At 40.6% G+C, this 21,172-nt stretch overlaps 10 non-coding genes across 10 annotated transcripts; all 10 read left to right on the top strand.

Moving 5' to 3' along the window:
* Positions 1 to 214: 214 nt before the first annotated feature.
* trnas-aga lies at positions 215 to 296 on the top strand. The gene has a single exon. It is a non-coding gene; the product is annotated as a tRNA-Ser (tRNA).
* A 1,356-nt stretch (positions 297 to 1,652) lies between these two features.
* On the top strand, positions 1,653 to 1,735 carry trnal-cag. Its single transcript has one exon. It is a non-coding gene; the product is annotated as a tRNA-Leu (tRNA).
* A 306-nt stretch (positions 1,736 to 2,041) lies between these two features.
* Positions 2,042 to 2,123, top strand: trnas-aga. The gene has a single exon. It is a non-coding gene; the product is annotated as a tRNA-Ser (tRNA).
* A 1,354-nt stretch (positions 2,124 to 3,477) lies between these two features.
* trnal-cag lies at positions 3,478 to 3,560 on the top strand. Its single transcript has one exon. It is a non-coding gene; the product is annotated as a tRNA-Leu (tRNA).
* Positions 3,561 to 5,304: 1,744 nt separating this feature from the next.
* trnal-cag lies at positions 5,305 to 5,387 on the top strand. Its single transcript has one exon. It is a non-coding gene; the product is annotated as a tRNA-Leu (tRNA).
* A 1,744-nt stretch (positions 5,388 to 7,131) lies between these two features.
* Positions 7,132 to 7,214, top strand: trnal-cag. Its single transcript has one exon. It is a non-coding gene; the product is annotated as a tRNA-Leu (tRNA).
* A 2,132-nt stretch (positions 7,215 to 9,346) lies between these two features.
* trnas-aga lies at positions 9,347 to 9,428 on the top strand. Its single transcript has one exon. It is a non-coding gene; the product is annotated as a tRNA-Ser (tRNA).
* Positions 9,429 to 10,785: 1,357 nt separating this feature from the next.
* trnal-cag lies at positions 10,786 to 10,868 on the top strand. The gene has a single exon. It is a non-coding gene; the product is annotated as a tRNA-Leu (tRNA).
* A 7,285-nt stretch (positions 10,869 to 18,153) lies between these two features.
* trnal-cag lies at positions 18,154 to 18,236 on the top strand. Its single transcript has one exon. It is a non-coding gene; the product is annotated as a tRNA-Leu (tRNA).
* A 2,454-nt stretch (positions 18,237 to 20,690) lies between these two features.
* Positions 20,691 to 20,773, top strand: trnal-cag. Its single transcript has one exon. It is a non-coding gene; the product is annotated as a tRNA-Leu (tRNA).
* Positions 20,774 to 21,172: the final 399 nt, after the last annotated feature.

Raw genomic sequence — 21,172 nt, 5'->3', positions numbered from 1 at the left:
TAAACACTCTCAAATGCAGACCTTCTGGAGCTGAGCAAAGATCAAGGTTAAATAAGAAAACAGCTGGACTTAATAACAAATGAATGAGGGGAACATTTTGTGTTATTGCATTATAATGAGTTACTGCATTATCTTTCAGTTGTTAAATTTCACTTTCTGTAGGCTATGCCTGTTGGCCCATTCACTCCTAACAAGCTTGTTTTCTTCTGTCAACGTTGTCGTGGCCGAGTGGTTAAGGCGATGGACTAGAAATCCATTAGGATCTTCCTGCGCAGGTTCAAATCCTGCCGACAACGAAAATGCATTTTTTTGACCCCTCCGGAGGTTGAAGTTTAGTCGTGTTTCTTATACCAATCGCATCCTCTCAGATCTCCGCAAGTACATAGGGATTAGTTGTCCATTTGGGATAGGACTGCAGGCCATCTATCCCACTTCACACCTTTACACACCTGGTTATCCAGCCTTCTAGCTCTATAGGCCACAGTAGCATAGGTTACAGGTTTGTAGTCAAGCCACAGATTTCAGGTGAGATCCCATGATACACTCAACAATACAACAACACGATTCTCATGAATAACCATTAAGCCATTTGCTAAGATTTCCCCCATTTTGACATGTGGAAACCTGTTGTCACTCTTACCCTGACGGGAAGCTCCAGACACTTTTTTGGTCCTATCTGAGGCATTTTTAAATTCATGTCAAATTGGCCATATTCTGAAGACACTCTTATAGTCTGCAGGGTAATCGAACTGGCCACATCTAAAGTCAAGCCACAGGTAACAGGTGAGAAACCTTGTTAAACCCTAAAAGAAAAAGAAAAAACTCGATTGCATTGAAAATAACCATTAAGTCATTCAGGTCGCAGACTCCCCTATAGGCATGGTTTGAAACCCCCTCCTGACAACTTTTTAGCGCCTGCATGTCATGCACCTTTGTAAAATCCAGTTGAAAAATAATGACTTAAGGTAACGTAAATGACACCTAGTTAATATGAGTAGTGAATAACTATCGTATTTGTAATATTCTGCAAAAACAGCTAGTTGATGAGAGGCTGAAAGAGAATTGCAAGAATCGCGCAATTTCACAGGCGGGCCCCAAACAGGCAAATAACAAAAATAATCTCGGAACGCAGAACTCGTCGGTCGTTGTCAGTGGATTGTATTGGCGGGAAGAACAAAAATATCGTCTGCAGGGTAATCAAAGTCGCCGCATCTAATGTCAAATCACAGGTGAGCTGCCTTGTTAAACCCTGAAAATAAATAATAACACGATTGCGTTGAAATGACTCATTAAGCCATTTGTAAGGATTTCCCCCATGTGGACCTGTTGTCACTCTTACCCTGATGGTTGCTGATATTTCCAGACACTTTTTCAGTCTTATCTGAGGAATTTTATCATTTATATCAGAATGGCCATATTCTGATGCCAGTTTAGCGCTCATTCAATGACGATTTACTACTCTTTCCCATTGAAGGCCATATTGAGGTTAAATCAATGACTGGACTTTTTAATTTATAAAAACAAATGACTATTGAAAGTGCAAGTCAGTATCGTGCATAGTTGTTCTGGTCTCTGTGGTGATTTTAGAGCGTTGTTCATATTTCTACTTTTACCGCATACACTTTAACCCGATACCCAGTTACTGTGCTGTAGTCAGGATGGCCGAGCGGTCTAAGGCGCTGCGTTCAGGTCGCAGTCTCCCATGGAGGCGTGGGTTCAAATCCCACTTCTGACAGTTTTTTAGTGCCTCTCAGGAGTCATGCTGCTCATCAGTAATAATAAGAATGATGAAATAACAACTTCACACAGTGAAATAACAATTCATAATAAACACTCTCAAATGCAGACCTTCTGGAGCTGAGCAAAGATCAAGGTTAAATAAGAAAACAGCTGGACTTAATAACAAATGAATGAGGGGAACATTTTGTGTTATTGCATTATAATGAGTTACTGCATTATCTTTCAGTTGTTAAATTTCACTTTCTGTAGGCTATGCCTGTTGGCCCATTCACTCCTAACAAGCCTGTTTTCTTCTGTCAACGTTGTCGTGGCCGAGTGGTTAAGGCGATGGACTAGAAATCCATTAGGATCTTCCTGCGTAGGTTCAAATCCTGCCGACAACGAAAATTCATTTTTTTGACCCTCCGGAGGTTGAAGTTTAGTCGTGTTTCTTATACCAATCGCATCCTCTCAGATCTCCGCAAGTACATAGGGATTAGTTGTCCATTTGGGATAGGACTGCAGGCCATCTATCCCACTTCACACCTTTACACACCTGGTTATCCAGCCTTCTAGCTCTATAGGCCACAGTAGCATAGGTTACAGGTTTGTAGTCAAGCCACAGATTTCAGGTGAGATCCCATGATACACTCAACAATACAACAACACGATTCTCATGAATAACCATGAAGCCATTTGCTAAGATTTCCCCCATTTTGACATGTGGAAACCTGTTGTCACTCTTACCCTGACGGGAAGCTCCAGACACTTTTTTGGTCCTAATCTGAGGCATTTTTAAATTAATGTCAAATTGGCCATATTCTGAAGACACTCTTAGGCTGCAGGGTAATCGAACTGGCCACATCTAAAGTCAAGCCACAGGTAACAGGTGAGAAACCTTGTTAAACCCTAAAAGAAAAAGAAAAACTCGATTGCATTGAAAATAACCATTAAGTCATTCAGGTCGCAGACTCCCCTATAGGCATGGTTTGAAACCCCCTCCTGACAACTTTTTAGCGCCTGCATGTCATGCACCTTTGTAAAATCCAGTTGAAAAATGAATGACTTAAGGTAACGTAAATGACACCTAGTTAATATGAGTAGTGAATAACTATCGTATTTGTAATATTCTGCAAAAACAGCTAGTTGATGAGAGGCTGAAAGAGAATTGCAAGAATCGCGCAATTTCACAGGCGGGCCCCAAACAGGCAAATAACAAAAATAATCTCGGAACGCAGAACTCGTCGGTCGTTGTCAGTGGATTGTATTGGCGGGAAGAACAAAAATATCGTCTGCAGGGTAATCAAAGTCGCCGCATCTAATGTCAAATCACAGGTGAGCTGCCTTGTTAAACCCTGAAAATAAATAATAACACGATTGCGTTGAAATGACTCATTAAGCCATTTGTAAGGATTTCCCCCATGTGGACCTGTTGTCACTCTTACCCTGATGGTTGCTGATATTTCCAGACACTTTTTCAGTCTTATCTGAGGAATTTCATAATTTATATCAGAATGGCCATATTCTGATGCCAGTTTAGCGCTCATTCAATGACGATTTACTACTCTTTCCCATTGAAGGCCATATTGAGGTTAAATCAATGACTGGACTTTTTAATTTATAAAAACAAATGACTATTGAAAGTGCAAGTCAGTATCGTGCATAGTTGTTCTGGTCTCTGTGGTGATTTTAGAGCGTTGTTCATATTTCTACTTTTACCGCATACACTTTAACCCGATACCCCGTTACTGTGCTGTAGTCAGGATGGCCGAGCGGTCTAAGGCGCTGCGTTCAGGTCGCAGTCTCCCATGGAGGCGTGGGTTCAAATCCCACTTCTGACAGTTTTTTAGTGCCTCTCAGGAGTCATGCTGCTCAGCAGTAATAATAAGAATGATGAAATAACAACTTCACACAGTGAAATAACAATTCATAATAAACACTCTCAAATGCAGACCTTCTGGAGCTGAGCAAAGATCAAGGTTAAATAAGAAAACAGCTGGACTTAATAACAAATGAATGAGGGGAACATTTTGTGTTATTGCATTATAATGAGTTACTGCATTATCTTTCAGTTGTTAAATTTCACTTTCTGTAGGCTATGCCTGTTGGCCCATTCACTCCTAACAAGCTTGTTTTCTTCTGTCAACGTTGTCGTGGCCGTGTGGTTAAGGCGATGGACTAGAAATCCATTAGGATCTTCCTGCGCAGGTTCAAATCCTGCCGACAACGAAAATGCATTTTTTTGACCCCTCCGGAGGTTGAAGTTTAGTCGTGTTTCTTATACCAATTGCATCCTCTCAGATCTCCGCAAGTACATATGGATTAGTTGTCCATTTGGGATAGGACTGCAGGCCATCTGTCCCACTTCACACCTTTACACACCTGGTTATCCAGCCTTCTAGCTCTATAGGCCACAGTAGCATAGGTTACAGGTTTGTAGTCAAGCCACAGATTTCAGGTGAGATCCCATGATACACTCAACAATACAACAACACGATTCTCATGAATAACCATGAAGCCATTTGCTAAGATTTCCCCCATTTTGACATGTGGAAACCTGTTGTCACTCTTACCCTGACGGGAAGCTCCAGACACTTTTTTGGTCCTATCTGAGGCATTTTTAAATTCATGTCAAATTGGCCATATTCTGAAGACACTCTTATAGTCTGCAGGGTAATCGAACTGGCCACATCTAAAGTCAAGCCACAGGTAACAGGTGAGAAACCTTGTTAAACCCTAAAAGAAAAAGAAAAACTCGATTGCATTGAAAATAACCATTAAGTCATTCAGGTCGCAGACTCCCCTATAGGCATGGTTTGAAACCCCCTCCTGACAACTTTTTAGCGCCTGCATGTCATGCACCTTTGTAAAATCCAGTTGAAAAATGAATGACTTAAGGTAACGTAAATGACACCTAGTTAATATGAGTAGTGAATAACTATCGTATTTGTAATATTCTGCAAAAACAGCTAGTTGATGAGAGGCTGAAAGAGAATTGCAAGAATCGCGCAATTTCACAGGCGGGCCCCAAACAGGCAAATAACAAAAATAATCTCGGAACGCAGAACTCGTCGGTCGTTGTCAGTGGATTGTATTGGCGGGAAGAACAAAAATATCGTCTGCAGGGTAATCAAAGTCGCCGCATCTAATGTCAAATCACAGGTGAGCTGCCTTGTTAAACCCTGAAAATAAATAATAACACGATTGCGTTGAAATGACTCATTAAGCCATTTGTAAGGATTTCCCCCATGTGGACCTGTTGTCACTCTTACCCTGATGGTTGCTGATATTTCCAGACACTTTTTCAGTCTTATCTGAGGAATTTTATAATTTATATCAGAATGGCCATATTCTGATGCCAGTTTAGCGCTCATTCAATGACGATTTACTACTCTTTCCCATTGAAGGCCATATTGAGGTTAAATCAATGACTGGACTTTTTAATTTATAAAAACAAATGACTATTGAAAGTGCAAGTCAGTATCGTGCATAGTTGTTCTGGTCTCTGTGGTGATTTTAGAGCGTTGTTCATATTTCTACTTTTACCGCATACACTTTAACCCGATACCCCGTTACTGTGCTGTAGTCAGGATGGCCGAGCGGTCTAAGGCGCTGCGTTCAGGTCGCAGTCTCCCATGGAGGCGTGGGTTCAAATCCCACTTCTGACAGTTTTTTAGTGCCTCTCAGGAGTCATGCTGCTCAGCAGTAATAATAAGAATGATGAAATAACAACTTCACACAGTGAAATAACAATTCATAATAAACACTCTCAAATGCAGACCTTCTGGAGCTGAGCAAAGATCAAGGTTAAATAAGAAAACAGCTGGACTTAATAACAAATGAATGAGGGGAACATTTTGTGTTATTGCATTATAATGAGTTACTGCATTATCTTTCAGTTGTTAAATTTCACTTTCTGTAGGCTATGCCTGTTGGCCCATTCACTCCTAACAAGCTTGTTTTCTTCTGTCAACGTTGTCGTGGCCGTGTGGTTAAGGCGATGGACTAGAAATCCATTAGGATCTTCCTGCGCAGGTTCAAATCCTGCCGACAACGAAAATGCATTTTTTTGACCCCTCCGGAGGTTGAAGTTTAGTCGTGTTTCTTATACCAATCGCATCCTCTCAGATCTCCGCAAGTACATATGGATTAGTTGTCCATTTGGGATAGGACTGCAGGCCATCTGTCCCACTTCACACCTTTACACACCTGGTTATCCAGCCTTCTAGCTCTATAGGCCACAGTAGCATAGGTTACAGGTTTGTAGTCAAGCCACAGATTTCAGGTGAGATCCCATGATACACTCAACAATACAACAACACGATTCTCATGAATAACCATGAAGCCATTTGCTAAGATTTCCCCCATTTTGACATGTGGAAACCTGTTGTCACTCTTACCCTGACGGGAAGCTCCAGACACTTTTTTGGTCCTATCTGAGGCATTTTTAAATTCATGTCAAATTGGCCATATTCTGAAGACACTCTTATAGTCTGCAGGGTAATCGAACTGGCCACATCTAAAGTCAAGCCACAGGTAACAGGTGAGAAACCTTGTTAAACCCTAAAAGAAAAAGAAAAACTCGATTGCATTGAAAATAACCATTAAGTCATTCAGGTCGCAGACTCCCCTATAGGCATGGTTTGAAACCCCCTCCTGACAACTTTTTAGCGCCTGCATGTCATGCACCTTTGTAAAATCCAGTTGAAAAATGAATGACTTAAGGTAACGTAAATGACACCTAGTTAATATGAGTAGTGAATAACTATCGTATTTGTAATATTCTGCAAAAACAGCTAGTTGATGAGAGGCTGAAAGAGAATTGCAAGAATCGCGCAATTTCACAGGCGGGCCCCAAACAGGCAAATAACAAAAATAATCTCGGAACGCAGAACTCGTCGGTCGTTGTCAGTGGATTGTATTGGCGGGAAGAACAAAAATATCGTCTGCAGGGTAATCAAAGTCGCCGCATCTAATGTCAAATCACAGGTGAGCTGCCTTGTTAAACCCTGAAAATAAATAATAACACGATTGCGTTGAAATGACTCATTAAGCCATTTGTAAGGATTTCCCCCATGTGGACCTGTTGTCACTCTTACCCTGATGGTTGCTGATATTTCCAGACACTTTTTCAGTCTTATCTGAGGAATTTTATAATTTATATCAGAATGGCCATATTCTGATGCCAGTTTAGCGCTCATTCAATGACGATTTACTACTCTTTCCCATTGAAGGCCATATTGAGGTTAAATCAATGACTGGACTTTTTAATTTATAAAAACAAATGACTATTGAAAGTGCAAGTCAGTATCGTGCATAGTTGTTCTGGTCTCTGTGGTGATTTTAGAGCGTTGTTCATATTTCTACTTTTACCGCATACACTTTAACCCGATACCCCGTTACTGTGCTGTAGTCAGGATGGCCGAGCGGTCTAAGGCGCTGCGTTCAGGTCGCAGTCTCCCATGGAGGCGTGGGTTCAAATCCCACTTCTGACAGTTTTTTAGTGCCTCTCAGGAGTCATGCTGCTCAGCAGTAATAATAAGAATGATGAAATAACAACTTCACACAGTGAAATAACAATTCATAATAAACACTCTCAAATGCAGACCTTCTGGAGCTGAGCAAAGATCAAGGTTAAATAAGAAAACAGCTGGACTTAATAACAAATGAATGAGGGGAACATTTTGTGTTATTGCATTATAATGAGTTACTGCATTATCTTTCAGTTGTTAAATTTCACTTTCTGTAGGCTATGCCTGTTGGCCCATTCACTCCTAACAAGCTTGTTTTCTTCTGTCCACGTTGTCGTGGCCGTGTGGTTAAGGCGATGGACTAGAAATCCATTAGGATCTTCCTGCGCAGGTTCAAATCCTGCCGACAACGAAAATGCATTTTTTTGACCCCTCCGGAGGTTGAAGTTTAGTCGTGTTTCTTATACCAATCGCATCCTCTCAGATCTCCGCAAGTACATATGGATTAGTTGTCCATTTGGGATAGGACTGCAGGCCATCTGTCCCACTTCACACCTTTACACACCTGGTTATCCAGCCTTCTAGCTCTATAGGCCACAGTAGCATAGGTTACAGGTTTGTAGTCAAGCCACAGATTTCAGGTGAGATCCCATGATACACTCAACAATACAACAACACGATTCTCATGAATAACCATGAAGCCATTTGCTAAGATTTCCCCCATTTTGACATGTGGAAACCTGTTGTCACTCTTACCCTGACGGGAAGCTCCAGACACTTTTTTGGTCCTAACTGAGGCATTTTTAAATTAATGTCAAATTGGCCATATTCTGAAGACACTCTTAGGCTGCAGGGTAATCGAACTGGCCACATCTAAAGTCAAGCCACAGGTAACAGGTGAGAAACCTTGTTAAACCCTAAAAGAAAAAGAAAAAACTTGATTGCATTGAAAATAACCATTAAGTCATTCAGGTCGCAGACTCCCCTATAGGCATGGTTTGAAACCCCCTCCTGACAACTTTTTAGCGCCTGCATGTCATGCACCTTTGTAAAATCCAGTTGAAAAATGAATGACTTAAGGTAACGTAAATGACACCTAGTTAATATGAGTAGTGAATAACTATCGTATTTGTAATATTCTGCAAAAACAGCTAGTTGATGAGAGGCTGAAAGAGAATTGCAAGAATCGCGCAATTTCACAGGCGGGCCCCAAACAGGCAAATAACAAAAATAATCTCGAAACGCAGAACTCGTCGGTCGTTGTCAGTGGATTGTATTGGCGGGAAGAACAAAAATATCGTCTGCAGGGTAATCGAAGTCGCCGCATCTAATGTCAAGTCACAGGTGAGCTGCCTTGTTAAACCCTAAAAATAAATAATAACACGCTTGCGTTGAAATGACCCATTAAGCCATTTGTAAGGATTTCCCCCATGTGGACCTGTTGTCACTCTTACCCTGATGGTTGCTGATATTTCCAGACACTTTTTCAGTCTTATCTGAGGAATTTTATCATTTATATCAGAATGGCCATATTCTGATGCCAGTTTAGCGCTCATTCAATGACGATTTACTACTCTTTCCCATTGAAGGCCATATTGAGGTTAAATCAATGACTGGACTTTTTAATTCATAAAAACAAATGACTATTGAAAGTGCAAGTCAGTATCGTGCATAGTTGTTCTGGTCTCTGTGGTGATTTTAGAGCGTTGTTCATATTTCTACTTTTACCGCATACACTTTAACCCGATACCCAGTTACTGTGGGGTAGTCAGGATGGCCGAGCGGCCTAAGGCGCTGCGTTCAGGTCGCAGTTTCCCATGGAGGCGTGGGTTCAAATCCCACTTCTGACAGTTTTTTAGTGCCTCTCAGGAGTCATGCTGCTCAGCAGTAATAATAAGAATGATGAAATAACAACTTCACACAGTGAAATAACAATTCATAATAAACACTCTCAAATGCAGACCTTCTGGAGCTGAGCAAAGATCAAGGTTAAATAAGAAAACAGCTGGACTTAATAACAAATGAATGAGGGGAACATTTTGTGTTATTGCATTATAATGAGTTACTGCATTATCTTTCAGTTGTTAAATTTCACTTTCTGTAGGCTATGCCTGTTGGCCCATTCACTCCTAACCAGCTTGTTTTCTTCTGTCAACGTTGTCGTGGCCGAGTGGTTAAGGCGATGGACTAGAAATCCATTAGGATCTTCCTGCGCAGGTTCAAATCCTGCCGACAACGAAAATGCATTTTTTTGACCCCTCCGGAGGTTGAAGTTTAGTCGTGTTTCTTATACCAATCGCATCCTCTCAGATCTCCGCAAGTACATAGGGATTAGTTGTCCATTTGGGATAGGACTGCAGGCCATCTATCCCACTTCACACCTTTACACACCTGGTTATCCAGCCTTCTAGCTCTATAGGCCACAGTAGCATAGGTTACAGGTTTGTAGTCAAGCCACAGATTTCAGGTGAGATCCCATGATACACTCAACAATACAACAACACGATTCTCATGAATAACCATTAAGCCATTTGCTAAGATTTCCCCCATTTTGACATGTGGAAACCTGTTGTCACTCTTACCCTGACGGGAAGCTCCAGACACTTTTTTGGTCCTATCTTAGGCATTTTTAAATTCATGTCAAATTGGCCATATTCTGAAGACACTCTTATAGTCTGCAGGGTAATCGAACTGGCCACATCTAAAGTCAAGCCACAGGTAACAGGTGAGAAACCTTGTTAAACCCTAAAAGAAAAAGAAAAAACTTGATTGCCTTGAAAATAACCATTAAGTCATTCAGGTCGCAGACTCCCCTATAGGCATGGTTTGAAACCCCCTCCTGACAACTTTTTAGCGCCTGCATGTCATGCACCTTTGTAAAATCCAGTTGAAAAATAAATGACTTAAGGTAAAGTAAATGACACCTAGTTAATATGAGTAGTGAATAACTATCGTATTTTTAATATTCTGCAAAAACAGCTAGTTGATGAGAGGCTGAAAGAGAATTGCAAGAATCGCGCAATTTCACAGGCGGGCCCCAAACTGGCAAATAACAAAAATAATCTCGGAACGCAGAACTCGTCGGTCGTTGTCAGTGGATTGTATTGGCGGGAAGAACAAAAATATCGTCTGCAGGGTAATCGAAGTCGCCGCATCTAATGTCAAGTCACAGGTGAGCTGCCTTGTTAAACCCTAAAAATAAATAATAACACGATTGCGTTGACATGACCCATTAAGCCATTTGTAAGGATTTCCCCCATGTGGACCTGTTGTCACTCTTACCCTGATGGTTGCTGATATTTCCAGACACTTTTTCAGTCTTATCTGAGGAATTTTATCATTTATATCAGAATGGCCATATTCTGATGCCAGTTTAGCGCTCATTCAATGGCGATTTACTACTCTTTCCCATTGACGGCCATATTGAGGTTAAATCAATGACTGGACTTTTTAATTTATAAAAACAAATGACTATTGAAAGTGCAAGTCAGTATCGTGCATAGTTGTTCTGGTCTCTGTGGTGATTTTAGAGCGTTGTTCATATTTCTACTTTTACCGCATACACTTTAACCCGATACCCAGTTACTGTGCTGTAGTCAGGATGGCCGAGCGGTCTAAGGCGCTGCGTTCAGGTCGCAGTCTCCCATGGAGGCGTGGGTTCAAATCCCACTTCTGACAGTTTATTAGTGCCTCTCAGGAGTCATGCTGCTCAGCAGTAATAATAAGAATGATGAAATAACAACTTCACACAGTGAAATAACAATTCATAATAAACACTCTCCAATGCAGACCTACTGGAGCTGAGCAAAGATCGAGGTTAAATAAGAAAACAGCTGGACTTAATAACAAATGAATGAGGGGAACATTTTGTGTTATTGCATTATAATGAGTTACTGCATTATCTTTCAGTTGTTAAATTTCACTTTCTGTAGGCTATGCCTGTTGGCCCATTCACTCCTAACAAGCTTGTTTTCTTCTGTCAATGTTGTCGTGGCCGAGTGGTTAAGGCGATGGACTAGAAATCCATTAGGATCTTCCTGCACAGGTTCAAATCCTGCCGACAACGAAAATGCATTTTTTTGACCCCTCCGGAGGTTGAAGTTTAGTCGTGTTTCTTATACCAATCGCATCCTCTCAGATCTCCGCAAGTACATAGGGATTAGTTGTCCATTTGGGATAGGACTGCAGGCCATCTATCCCACTTCACACCTTTACACACCTGGTTATCCAGCCTTCTAGCTCTATAGGCCACAGTAGCATAGGTTACAGGTTTGTAGTCAAGCCACAGATTTCAGGTGAGATCCCATGATACACTCAACAATACAACAACACGATTCTCATGAATAACCATGAAGCCATTTGCTAAGATTTCCCCCATTTTGACATGTGGAAACCTGTTGTCACTCTTACCCTGACGGGAAGCTCCAGACACTTTTTTGGTCCTAACTGAGGCATTTTTAAATTCATGTCAAATTGGCCATATTCTGAAGACACTCTTAGGCTGCAGGGTAATCGAACTGGCCACATCTAAAGTCAAGCCACAGGTAACAGGTGAGAAACCTTGTTAAACCCTAAAAGAAAAAGAAAAAACTCGATTGCATTGAAAATAACCATTAAGTCATTCAGGTCGCAGACTCCCCTATAGGCATGGTTTGAAACCCCCTCCTGACAACTTTTTAGCGCCTGCATGTCATGCACCTTTGTAAAATCCAGTTGAAAAATAAATGACTTAAGGTAACGTAAATGACACCTAGTTAATATGAGTAGTGAATAACTATCGTATTTTTAATATTCTGCAAAAACAGCTAGTTGATGAGAGGCTGAAAGAGAATTGCAAGAATCGCGCAATTTCACAGGCGGGCCCCAAACAGGCAAATAACAAAAATAATCTCGGAACGCAGAACTCGTCGGTCGTTGTCAGTGGATTGTATTGGCGGGAAGAACAAAAATATCGTCTGCAGGGTAATCGAAGTCGCCGCATCTAATGTCAAGTCACAGGTGAGCTGCCTTGTTAAACCCTAAAAATAAATAATAACACGATTGCGTTGAAATGACCCATTAAGCCATTTGTAAGGATTTCCCCCATGTGGACCTGTTGTCACTCTTACCCTGATGGTTGCTGATATTTCCAGACACTTTTTCAGTCTTATCTGAGGAATTTTATCATTTATATCAGAATGGCCATATTCTGATGCCAGTTTAGCGCTCATTCAATGACGATTTACTACTCTTTCCCATTGAAGGCCATATTGAGGTTAAATCAATGACTGGACGTTTTAATTTATAAAAACAAATGACTATTGAAAGTGCAAGTCAGTATCGTGCATAGTTGTTCTGGTCTCTGTGGTGATTTTAGAGCGTTGTTCATATTTCTACTTTTACCGCATACACTTTAACCCGATACCCAGTTACTGTGCTGTAGTCAGGATGGCCGAGCGTTCTAAGGCGCTGCGTTCAGGTCGCAGTCTCCCATGGAGGCGTGGGTTCAAATCCCACTTCTGACAGTTTTTTAGTGCCTCTCAGGAGTCATGCTGCTCAGCAGTAATAATAAGAATGATGAAATAACAACTTCACACAGTGAAATAACAATTCATAATAAACACTCTCAAATGCAGACCTTCTGGAGCTGAGCAAAGATCAAGGTTAAATAAGAAAACAGCTGGACTTAATAACAAATGAATGAGGGGAACATTTTGTGTTATTGCATTATAATGAGTTACTGCATTATCTTTCAGTTGTTAAATTTCACTTTCTGTAGGCTATGCCTGTTGGCCCATTCACTCCTAACAAGCCTGTTTTCTTCTGTCAACGTTGTCGTGGCCGAGTCGTTAAGGCGATGGACTAGAAATCCATTAGGATCTTCCTGCGCAGGTTCAAATCCTGCCGACAATGAAAATGCATTTTTTTGACCCCTCCGGAGGTTGAAGTTTAGTCGTGTTTCTTATACCAATCGCATCCTCTCAGATCTCCGCAAGTACATAGGGATTAGTTGTCCATTTGGGATAGGACTGCAGGCCATCTATCCCACTTCACACCTTTACACACCTGGTTATCCAGCCTTCTAGCTCTATAGGCCACAGTTGCATAGGTTACAGGTTTGTAGTCAAGCCACAGATTTCAGGTGAGATCCCATGATACACTCAACAATACAACAACACGATTCTCATGAATAACCATTAAGCCATTTGCTAAGATTTCCCCCATTTTGACATGTGGAAACCTGTTGTCACTCTTACCCTGACGGGAAGCTCCAGACACTTTCTTGGTCCTATCTGAGGCATTTTTAAATTCATGTCAAATTGGCCATATTCTGAAGACACTCTTATAGTCTGCAGGGTAATCGAACTGGCCACATCTAAAGTCAAGCCACAGGTAACAGGTGAGAAACCTTGTTAAACCCTAAAAGAAAAAGAAAAAACTTGATTGCATTGAAAATAACCATTAAGTCATTCAGGTCGCAGACTCCCCTATAGGCATGGTTTGAAACCCCCTCCTGACAACTTTTTAGCGCCTGCATGTCATGCACCTTTGTAAAATCCAGTTGAAAAATAAATGACTTAAGGTAACGTAAATGACACCTAGTTAATATGAGTAGTGAATAACTATCGTATTTTTAATATTCTGCAAAAACAGCTAGTTGATGAGAGGCTGAAAGAGAATTGCAAGAATCGCGCAATTTCACAGGCGGGCCCCAAACAGGCAAATAACAAAAATAATCTCGGAACGCAGAACTCGTCGGTCGTTGTCAGTGGATTGTATTGGCGGGAAGAACAAAAATATCGTCTGCAGGGTAATCGAAGTCGCCAAATCTAATGTCAAGTCACAGGTGAGCTGCCTTGTTAAACCCTAAAAATAAATAATAACACGATTGCGTTGAAATGACCCATTAAGCCATTTGTAAGGATTTCCCCCATGTGGACCTGTTGTCACTCTTACCCTGATGGTTGCTGATATTTCCAGACACTTTTTCAGTCTTATCTGAGGAATTTTATCATTTATATCAGAATGGCCATATTCTGATGCCAGTTTAGCGCTCATTCAATGGCGATTTACTACTCTTTCCCATTGAAGGCCATATTGAGGTTAACCTGTCTACGATATTGGTTCCCAATTGGTAATCAACCCTCCCACGTTCAGCTGAAACGGTGGCGCATGGAACGCAAAAATATTCTTAAAAATATTTAACCTCCACACATTAACAAGTCCAAGTCCATAGCTCAAATGAAAGATAAACACCTTGTTCATCTAGCCAGCAAGTCAGATTTCTAAAATGTTTTACGGCGAAAACATAGCACATATATATGTAAAACCACCACCAGACACAGCTCATTTGAATAGCCAAAACATGCAATCAACAAACGCAGGATTAAAAAATAAATCGTTCACTAACCTTTTGAAAATCTTCATCAGATGACAGTAATATGACATGTTACACAGTACATTTTTTTTTTCAATAATATGCCATTTATATCCATAAATGTCCATTTACAGTGAGTTCACGTTCAGAAATTACTCAAAAATGCCCGCAGGAAATCTAGGTAGCGCGGCAAGGTAACGTAAATAGACATCATAAACTTTGACTAAATATACATGTTCTACATATAGTTAGAAAGATACACTGCTTCTTTATGCAACCGCTTTGTTAGATTTACTTTTAACGTTACAGAAATCGCACACTATTCAATATGCTGAGACGGCGCTCAGTTCCAAGCTACATTTCTACGTAATGTTGGAGTCAACAGAAACACAGATTTAAGCATAAATATTCCCTTACCTTCGATGGTCTTCGTTCAGAATGTTCTGCAAGGCTTCAGACTTACCCAATACATCGTTTGGTTTCAAGTCTTGCGTCTTTGTATTAGCTACTGCTAATAACATCAGCTGAAATGCACCCAAAACGTCCTCTGGTCCGGAAAAGTTGCGCATCAAAACTTCAAAATTACATATTATATGTCGACTAAACAGGTCAAACTAAGTGCAGAAGCAAGCTTTATGATGTTTTAGACACACAAAACAAACTTCAATTCAATCGGCCATCGTCTGCCCCTCTCTTGAGTGCTGGAACAAAGGAATGGCTGGGACCAATTCGCGCCCCTACGCACAGCCTATTTTCTCGTGGCACGCACTAATTTCACTCCCATAGGGTCAATTCTTGCGGGATTTGAACGATTCAAAGCTCTACTGAAAGAGGACATCTAGCGGAAGATATAGAAAGTCTCCCCAGAATCATAACTGGTTGGGAAGGGTGGGGGCCATGACGTCAAAGTTGCTCCAACTTTCATGGCCACAAAAACTAGTTTGGAAGAATGCCTGCCCTGTGAGTTCTGCTATACTTACAGACATAATTCCAACGGTTTTAGAATCTTTAGAGTGTTTTCTATCCAATAATAATTTTTATTTGCATATATTAGCAATTGTTGACAGATTTTTTTTTCAGTTTACTAGGGGTACCCAATCTCTCCAAAGGGGGCATATGTCTGCCATATCCTTAACAGGTTTTAAATCAATGACTGGACTTTTTAATTTGTAAAAACAAATGACTATTGAAAGTGCAAGTCAGTATCGTGCATAGTTGTTCTGGTCTCTGTGGTGATTTTAGAGCGTTGTTCATATTTCTACTTTTAACGCATACACTTTAACCCGATACCCAGTTACTGTGCTGTAGTCAGGATGGCCGAGCGGTCTAAGGCGCTGCGTTCAGGTCGCAGTCTCCCATGGAGGCATGGGTTCAAATCCCACTTCTGACAGTTTTTTAGTTCACACAGTGAAATAACAATTCATAATAAACACTCTCAAATGCAGACCCTATCTGAGGCATTTTTAAATTCATGTCAAATTGGCCATATTCTGAAGACACTCTTATAGTCTGCAGGGTAATCGAACTGGCCACATCTAAAGTCAAGCCACAGGTAACAGGTGAGAAACCTTGTTAAACCCTAAAAGAAAAAGAAAAACTCGATTGCATTGAAAATAACCATTAAGTCATTCAGGTCGCAGACTCCCCTATAGGCATGGTTTGAAACCCCCTCCTGACAACTTTTTAGCGCCTGCATGTCATGCACCTTTGTAAAATCCAGTTGAAAAATAAATGACTTAAGGTAACGTAAATGACACCTAGTTAACCTCTCTGATCTCCCAAACCCGGATCCGGTATCGTGACTACAGCCTCAAGCTCATTACCATAACGCAACGTTAACTATTCATGAAAATCGCAAATGAAATGAAATAAATATGCCATCTCGCAAGCTTAGCCTTTTGTAAACAACACTGTCATCTCAGATTTTCAAAATATGCTTCTCAACCATAGGAAAACAATCATTTGTGTAACAGTAGCTAGCAAACAAAGGATTTAGCGTTAGCATTAGCGTTAGCATCCAGCACGCAACATTTCAACAAAAACATAAAAGCCTTCAAAGAAAATAATTTACCTTTGAAGAACTTCTGATGTTTTCAATGAGGATACTCTCAGTTGGATAGCAGATGCTCAGTTTTTCCAAAAAGATTCTTTGTGTATTAGAAATAGCTCCGTTTTATACATCACATTTGGCTACCAAAAGAAAACCGAAAATTCAGTCCTCAAAACGCAAACTTTTTTCCAAATTAACTCCATAATATCGACTGAAAACATGGCAAACGTTGTTTAGAATCAATCATCAAGGTGTTTTTCACATATCTCTTCATTGATACATCGTTCTTGGACACATGCTTTCTCCCCTGAATCAAATGGTAAAGTACAAGCAGCTGGCAATTGCGCACCGAATTCCACGCAGGACACCAGGCGGACACTTGGAAAATGTAGTCTCTTATGGTCAATCTTCCAATGATATGCCTACAAATACGTCACAATGCTAATAAGACCTTGGGCGAACGACAGAAAGTGTAGGCTCATTCCTTGCGCAATCACAGCCATATAAGGAGACAATGGAAAACAGAGCTTCAGAAATTCTGCTAATTCCTGGTTGATGCATCATCTTGGTTTCGCCTGTAGAATGAGTTCTGGGGCACTTACAGACAAAATCTTTGCAGATTCTGAAACTTCAGAGTGTTTTCTTTCCAAAACTGTCAAGAATATGCATAGTCGAGCATCTTTTCGTGACAAAATATCGCGCTTAAAACGGGAACGTTTTTTATCCAAAAATGAAATAGCGCCCCTAGAGATCTAACAGGCTAATAACATCAGCTGAAATGCACCCAAAACGTCCTCTGGTCCGGAAAAGTTGCGCATCAAAACTTCAAAATTACATATTATATGTCGACTAAACAGGTCAAACTAAGTGCAGAAGCAAGCTTTATGATGTTTTAGACACACAAAACAAACTTCAATTCAATCGGCCATCGTCTGCCCCTCTCTTGAGTGCTGGAACAAAGGAATGGCTGGGACCAATTCGCGCCCCTACGCACAGCCTATTTTCTCGTGGCACGCACTAATTTCACTCCCATAGGGTCAATTCTCGCGGGATTTGAACGATTCAAAGCTCTACTGAAAGAGGACATCTAGCGGAAGAGATAGAAAGTCTCCCCAGAATCATAACTGGTTGGGAAGGGTGGGGGCCATGACGTCAAAGTTGCTCCAACTTTCATGGCCACAAAAACTAGTTTGGAAGAATGCCTGCCCTGTGAGTTCTACTATACTTACAGACATAATTCCAACGGTTATAGAATCTTTAGAGTGTTTTCTATCCAATAATAATTTTTATTTGCATATATTAGCAATTGTTGACAGATTTTTTTTTCAGTTTACTAGGGGTACCCAATCTCTCCAAAGGGGGCATATGTCTGCCATATCCTAAACAGGTTTTAAATCAATGACTGGACTTTTTAATTTGTAAAAACAAATGACTATTGAAAGTGCAAGTCAGTATCGTGCATAGTTGTTCTGGTCTCTGTGGTGATTTTAGAGCGTTGTTCATATTTCTACTTTTAACGCATACACTTTAACCCGATACCCAGTTACTGTGCTGTAGTCAGGATGGCCGAGTGGTCTAAGGCGCTGCGTTCAGGTCGCAGTCTCCCATGGAGGCGTGGGTTCAAATCCCACTTCTGACAGTTTTTTAGTTCACACAGTGAAATAACAATTCATAATAAACACTCTCAAATGCAGACCCTATCTGAGGCATTTTTAAATTCATGTCAAATTGGCCATATTCTGAAGACACTCTTATAGTCTGCAGGGTAATCGAACTGGCCACATCTAAAGTCAAGCCACAGGTAACAGGTGAGAAACCTTGTTAAACCCTAAAATAAAAATAAAAAACTTGATTGCATTGAAAATAACCATTAAGTCATTCAGGTCGCAGACTCCCCTATAGGCATGGTTGGAAACCCCCTCCTGACAACTTTTTAGCGCCTGCATGTCATGCACCTTTGTAAAATCCAGTTGAAAAATAAATGACTTAAGGTAACGTAAATGACACCTAGTTAATATGAGTAGTGAATAACTATCCTATTTTTAATATTCTGCAAAAACAGCTAGTTGATGAGAGGCTGAAAGAGAATTGCAAGAATCGCGCAATTTCACAGGCGGGCCCCAAACAGGCAAATAACAAAAATGATCTCGGAACGCAGAACTCGTCGGTCGTTGTCAGTGGATTGTATTGGCGGGAAGAACAAGAATATCGTCTGCAGGGTAATCGAAGTCGCCGCATCTAATGTCAAGTCACAGGTGAGCTGCCTTGTTAAACCCTAAAAATAAATAATAACACGATTGCGTTGAAATGACCCATTAAGCCATTTGTAAGGATTTCCCCCATGTGGACCTGTTGTCACTCTTACCCTGATGGTTGCTGATATTTCCAGACACTTTTTCAGTCTTATCTGAGGAATTTTATCATTTATATCAGAATGGCCATATTCTGATGCCAGTTTAGCGCTCATTCAATGGCGATTTACTACTCTTTCCCATTGAAGGCCATATTGAGGTTAACCTGTCTACGATATTGGTTCCCAATTGGGAATCAACCCTCCCACGTTCAGCTGAAACGGTGGCGCATGGAACGCAAAAATATTCTTACAAATATTTAACCTCCACACATTAACAAGTCCAAGTCCATAGCTCAAATGAAAGATAAACACCTTGTTCATCTAGCCAGCAAGTCAGATTTCTAAAATGTTTTACGGCGAAAACATAGCACATATATATGTAAAACCACCACCAGACACAGCTCATTTGAATAGCCAAAACATGCAATCAACAAACGCAGGATTAAAAAATAAATCGTTCACTAACCTTTTGAAAATCTTCATCAGATGACAGTAATATGACATGTTACACAGTACATTTTTTTTTTCAATAATATGCCATTTATATCCATAAATGTCCATTTACAGTGAGTTCACGTTCAGAAATTACTCAAAAATGCCCGCAGGAAATCTAGGTAGCGCGGCAAGGTAACGTAAATAGACATCATAAACTTTGACTAAATATACATGTTCTACATATAGTTAGAAAGATACACTGCTTCTTTATGCAACCGCTTTGTTAGATTTACTTTTAACGTTACAGAAATCGCACACTATTCAATATGCTGAGACGGCGCTCAGTTCCAAGCTACATTTCTACGTAATGTTGGAGTCAACAGAAACACAGATTTAAGCATAAATATTCCCTTACCTTCGATGGTCTTCGTTCAGAATGTTCTGGAAGGCTTCAGACTTACCCAATACATCGTTTGGTTTCAAGTCTTGCGTCTTTGTATTAGCTACTGCTAATAACATCAGCTGAAATGCACCCAAAACGTCCTCTGGTCCGGAAAAGTTGCGCATCAAAACTTCAAAATTACATATTATATGTCGACTAAACAGGTCAAACTAAGTGCAGAAGCAAGCTTTATGATGTTTTAGACACACAAAACAAACTTCAATTCAATCGGCCATCGTCTGCCCCTCTCTTGAGTGCTGGAACAAAGGAATGGCTGGGACCAATTCGCGCCCCTACGCACAGCCTATTTTCTCGTGGCACGCACTAATTTCACTCCCATAGGGTCAATTCTCGCGGGATTTGAACGATTCAAAGCTCTACTGAAAGAGGACATCTAGCGGAAGAGATAGAAAGTCTCCCCAGAATCATAACTGGTTGGGAAGGGTGGGGGCCATGACGTCAAAGTTGCTCCAACTTTCATGGCCACAAAAACTAGTTTGGAAGAATGCCTGCCCTGTGAGTTCTACTATACTTACAGACATAATTCCAACGGTTATAGAATCTTTAGAGTGTTTTCTATCCAATAATAATTTTTATTTGCATATATTAGCAATTGTTGACAGATTTTTTTTTCAGTTTACTAGGGGTACCCAATCTCTCCAAAGGGGGCATATGTCTGCCATATCCTAAACAGGTTTTAAATCAATGACTGGACTTTTTAATTTGTAAAAACAAATGACTATTGAAAGTGCAAGTCAGTATCGTGCATAGTTGTTCTGGTCTCTGTGGTGATTTTAGAGCGTTGTTCATATTTCTACTTTTAACGCATACACTTTAACCCGATACCCAGTTACTGTGCTGTAGTCAGGATGGCCGAGTGGTCTAAGGCGCTGCGTTCAGGTCGCAGTCTCCCATGGAGGCGTGGGTTCAAATCCCACTTCTGACAGTTTTTTAGTTCACACAGTGAAATAACAATTCATAATAAACACTCTCAAATGCAGACCCTATCTGAGGCATTTTTAAATTCATGTCAAATTGGCCATATTCTGAAGACACTCTTATAGTCTGCAGGGTAATCGAACTGGCCACATCTAAAGTCAAGCCACAGGTAACAGGTGAGAAACCTTGTTAAACCCTAAAATAAAAATAAAAAACTTGATTGCATTGAAAATAACCATTAAGTCATTCAGGTCGCAGACTCCCCTATAGGCATGGTTGGAAACCCCCTCCTGACAACTTTTTAGCGCCTGCATGTCATGCACCTTTGTAAAATCCAGTTGAAAAATAAATGACTTAAGGTAACGTAAATGACACCTAGTTAATATGAGTAGTGAATAACTATCCT

This window comes from Oncorhynchus mykiss, unplaced genomic scaffold (assembly GCF_013265735.2).
Source record: "Oncorhynchus mykiss isolate Arlee unplaced genomic scaffold, USDA_OmykA_1.1 un_scaffold_325, whole genome shotgun sequence".
Taxonomy (NCBI): domain Eukaryota; kingdom Metazoa; phylum Chordata; class Actinopteri; order Salmoniformes; family Salmonidae; genus Oncorhynchus; species Oncorhynchus mykiss.
The sequence above is the reverse complement of the archived record's forward strand: the minus strand, read 5'-3'. Positions and strand labels throughout refer to the sequence as shown.